Genomic DNA, 5,231 nt, shown 5'->3' with positions numbered 1-5,231 from the left:
CGAAGAAGAAATTAAACTGTGGTTCACGCGCAAAGGGCATCACCGTAATGCCAGTGTCGTTTACATCACCCAAAATTTGTTTCAACAAAGTAAAGCCCATCGCACCATTAGTCTCAATGCGCATTACGTGGTCTTGTTTAAAAGCCCTCGAGATAAATCGCAAGTGCAAGTCTTAGCCAAACAGTTAGGAACGCCTTGGCTGACTCAGGCGTACGACGATGCCACTCAAACTCCACACGCCTATTTACTCGTCGATTTGAAACCTACGACTCCCGATGATTTGCGATTTCGTACCCACTTGTTTCACCACTGGTGCCAAGACGGAGGACCTGTCCTGTACACGTCTCCGTCCTCGACTTCATTTCACTCCCCATAAAAAAATCTATAAAAACCTCAGACCCTTTTTTCGTCTGTCTCACTCTCAGTGCGAACATGACGTCCCTTCAGTCGCATCTTCCCGTCAAATTGATTCGTGCCTTGTATGGCATCAGTCGAGAAAAAGATCCACAAACACGAGCTCGTGTCTTAGAAGCTAGTCTCAAAGAAGTCTTACGATGGTTCACGGTGACAGCACGTCAATTACTCCAAGGAATCATTCAGATTCCTCATCAAACCCAACGCTTTTTCGATCGAAACAAAGTCGCTTTGGTCCAACTGGCCGATCCCCGCATCGACACTCAAACCAAAAAACAAATCATTTTGAAACCTGGAGGGAGCGGTACTCTAGGAGGGGTCATCATTCGCTCACTCTTAAGATGGGATCCTAATGCCCCCAAAGTTATCCCCAAGACAAAATTCCAACGAAGCCCCAAGAAGAAAAAGACCAGGTCCCCAAGGAGAACTTCTCCAGTGGCAGGACCCTCCTCTGACCAGACACCACCCCGGAAAAAGAAAAGAAGCCCCCAGAAAAAGAAAAGTCCACAGAAAACTAGTCGCAAGAGAGGCACTTCGGCCAGGACGCAACCTTACACTCGCAAACCACGACCTGCCACGGCGGTGACTGCGTCTCCGGCAGCTTCACGTTTGTCCACTTTTCCGTTAATGACACCCAGAACTGAAGAGTACTTGGAGACGTTGATCACACCAAGAACTTCTCCGTTGATGACCCCCAAAAGAACTTCCCCAGTGGCAGGACCTTCCAATTTAGTGCCAGTGGCTGCTGCTCACAAAGTACCTTCTCCCAAAATCAAAGTTCAAGAAAGATCGGGCATGTTACAAAGTTTGCTGGATTTGTCCAAGCAAGAACTGGCTCGATTTAGTCCGTTACGTACCCCTGCACGACGTGTCATGCCTGTCCTCAAACTAATACGACGTAAAGACAATCAGTGGCGACGCGTTCCAGTATAAAAAAGGCCTGTGACCAAGTCGGGTATCAGTGTTTTTTTTTGGTGCTCCTGAAGACTCAAAGATGTCACCCTCCAGAAAACCCCAAGGAAAGAAAAGGAAAGGACTGCCACCACGTTTAGCCAAACATGGGGACATGTTATCTGTCCTGTCCAAAGCTTCTCCACCCCTACGAAAAAAACTCATTCAAACAGCCTCCAAAGAGGTCATCGATACCGTGTGCGAATGTTGTTTGAACGTTTTGAAAGGCACGATCCCTTTGTCCAAACACCAGAAACAATGCTTAGGCAAACATCGTCACGTTCTTCGCCAAATGGTTCAAAAGAAAATTCCCATTCGTCAAAAAAAGAAGATGTTAGTGCAACGTGGAGGTATTTTACCTCTCTTGTTAGGCCCCATACTGAAAGGAGTCTTGGGAACCATGTTGGGAGGACTGGTGGGAGCAAGATAAAAAGGCCTCGGAAGTTCCAAGATCTCAGAATCGACCCCTGACAACCCCATGGAAGGACGAAAACTAGCTTTAGTACCTTACAAACGATGGATGGAATACCATCGGTGTCAAGAACAACACACCCCGCATTTACCTCCCAATCCCCATTTGAGCGAGATGTCCCAGTTACAACATGAATTGCAGTCCTTGATGGATCGCCAAGATTTGTCCGAAACAGAAAAATCGCAAAAGTACGGTCAACTCTTGCAACGACTGCAACTCTTTCACCAGAAAGCTTTAGACGAAACAGCTCTACCCACTCTGAAAGATTTTAAGACCTTGATGAAAAGTCCAGCACCATCACCAGTACCAGTACCAGTACCACCAGTACCCGTGACCAAGACAGAAAAAGGAGAAGAAGAGGAAGGGTTTCAAACTCCACCAGAAAAAGTACGCAAGTTAACAACACCACCTACCTCCAGAATTGGATGGATTAAAAAGATGATGGCCACCCCTTCTTCCTCACAAGAGAAAAAGAAAGTGAAGACAGAAGTGAAGACAGAAGTGAAACAAGAACCGATATCCCCCGCTCAGACATCCTTCTCCTCTTCGACACCTATTGCTGGCCGCACACGCAAAGCATTGCAATCCAAGAAAATACCCCAAGAGAAAAAGAGTAGCCTCCTCCAAGAGTGGGTGTCTTATTAACACACCAACCAACACACCAAAAATGGAAAAAGTCTTAGCCAGCATTTACTACGATCCCTCCCATCCTGCAGGTTACGCAGGAGTTCAAAAATTGTATCGTGCTGCCAAAACGCAACTGAAAAGTCTCCGTTTACCTCAAGTGCAACGATGGTTACAAGAACAAGCTACCTACACTTTACACAAACCCATTCGACGCAAGTTTGCCAGAAGTCGCACCCGAGTGGAAGGCATCGATCATCAATGGCAAGCCGATTTAGCCGATGTCTCTCATTTGGCCAGCTACAATCGTGGCTACAAATATTTGTTTTGTGTCATCGACGTCTTTTCCAAATTTGCCTGGGTCGTGCCCTTGACTTCCAAATCGAGCAGCGAGTTAGTGCGAGCCCTGCAACGGGTGTTGAAACAAAGCGGTCGTCACCCTCTTCGATGGCAAACGGACAAAGGCACCGAATTTCTGAACCAAGCTTTCCAAAAAGAATTAAAGAAACGTGACATTCATTTTTTTACCACCGAGAATCCCGAAACCAAAGCCAAATTCGTGGAACGTTTTCAACGCACTTTGAAAGAACGCATGTGGAAATATTTTACGCATCACCACACTCTGAAGTACATCGACATCTTACCGCACCTGGTGCAAGCGTACAACCAATCTTACCATCGAAGCATCGGACGTGCCCCGCAAGACGTGACTCCCGACAACGAAGTGTTGGTGTTTGAGCGTCTGTTTGGTACGTCCCCGACGAGGGCTGTCCCCAAGAAAAGTGGAATGTTGGCCGTAGGAGATTGGGTGCGCATTGGCAAAACCAAACGCACTTTCGACAAAGGTTACTTACCTAACTGGACGACCGAATTGTTTCGCGTCACTGGACGAGTGCATGGCCGTCATCCTGCCGTCTATAAATTGGAAGACATGAACGGAGAAGTGCTCAAAGGAACGTTTTATTTGCCCGAGTTACAACGTGTCACCAAAAAAGAAGACGACGTGTACGACATCGAAAGCATTCTCGAACGCAGAACCCGTAAAGTGGGCAAACGACGTGTCAAAGAAGTCAAAGTACGTTGGAAAGGATATCCACCCAGTTTCGATTCTTGGATCGACGCTTCGCAAGTCATCGACTATAAAAAGAAGTGACCATCATGCCCTTTCACACAGCAGACGCAGCTACGTCGACCACTCCTCCTTCACCTAGTTCTTCTGTGCAAGATTTACAAAAACAACCCTTGTGGGTGTGGTGTGGAGAAAGTGTGCCTAAAACGCAAATAGTCTTTTTCTGCCAAATCTTCGTGGTGTATTGTGTCATCGGGGCAGCCATCGCCAATTTGAGTTTGCAACAAGGAGACAAACAATTGTGGACCATTTTATTGAGCAGTTGCATCGGTTACCTGCTTCCCAATCCCTCCCTGAAATTCACCTCGAACGGGAACCCCGGGAACCTTGTGTCCAGTGCCAGTGCCAGTCACCACTTCAACCACAACCAGAACCCCATTTTAGACGGAGACACGCCTCTGACGTCCAGTAATATCCCCTCGGACAGCCACAGAACTCTGGAATTATGAGTCACCAAAACCAATTTTACTTAACCTTACCCAGTGACAGTTCCATGGAGGTGTTTCCCAAGAACACGTTGTGCTGTTACACGGCCAAATTACCTCAAGCCATCCAGTTAGATCACGAAGCCCATTGGGAAGTGGCTTTAGTAGAAATGATTCACCCGACCCAAGTCCTCAATGTCCTTCCCAATCAAAATTTTTTTGATGTGGAAGTTCATGACGAGCAAATGCAACAGTGGATGGATAGCAATGTCAAATATGACAAGAAAACCCGTACACAAAATCAAAAGTACACCACCTATCACTTGTTCATTCCCCCAGGCTATTATTTTAGTGGTCAACATTTGGTCAGCACCATAACCTCCAGGTTTAATGTCGTGTTTCTGAAAGCTTTGGAGCATGTCAACAAAAGTGTCACCATGGAGAACCACAAAGCAGCTCGTCGCTTCTTGATGAAATTTGAACGGAGTAAAATCATGTCCATTTTATTTTGTCCTGAATTGTTTGACATGTTGGGCGGAGACATGGACATGAGAAAGACCATGATCAAGAAAAACGAATTACCCATCGTTTACGACAACGAGTCTTTTAGCAAGTTATTTCGTGCCCCGGTAGAACTGACCAAGGACTGAATTTGATGTTTGTGTACTCCGATGTGGTGGAGTATAACGTGGTGGGACACACCTCCGTACCGTTACTGCGTGTCATTCCTTTCAAAGTAGATTCTGCCAATGGCGCTGACGAGGAAGGTGGAAACACTTACCACGTCCACCGCGAATTTGTACATCCTCACTATTTGCCTGTCAGTAAGTCGTATTTGGACACGGTCAACATTGCTATAAAAGGAGATCTGGGACAAAATATTCCATTCACCAAAGGAAAAGTCACGGTGAAACTCCATTTTCGAAAACGGTTCTCTCACGACTCGTAAGTAAGTCATGTATCCAGTGTACCGAGGGGTTGCTCGACAGCGAGGACACGGCTTAGGAGATATGTTAAAATCGGCCTTTCGTTCGGTGGCCCCGGTGTTGAAACCGATGGTGACACGCGGATTGCACGCATTGAAAGATGCGGCACTGACGCAAGGCAAAGAATTTCTCCAAAATGTCATCATCGACAAACAAAACCCTAAAGAAGCCTTCATGAGGGCAGGCAAAAATGTCTTGCTGCAAACGGGCAAAGACATTTTAGGCCAACG

This window comes from Sinohyriopsis cumingii, chromosome 2, assembly GCF_028554795.1.
Source record: "Sinohyriopsis cumingii isolate HCF-2022 chromosome 2, ASM2855479v2, whole genome shotgun sequence".
In the NCBI taxonomy this organism is placed as follows: Eukaryota; Metazoa; Mollusca; class Bivalvia; order Unionida; family Unionidae; genus Sinohyriopsis; species Sinohyriopsis cumingii.
The sequence above is the reverse complement of the archived record's forward strand: the minus strand, read 5'-3'. Positions refer to the sequence as shown.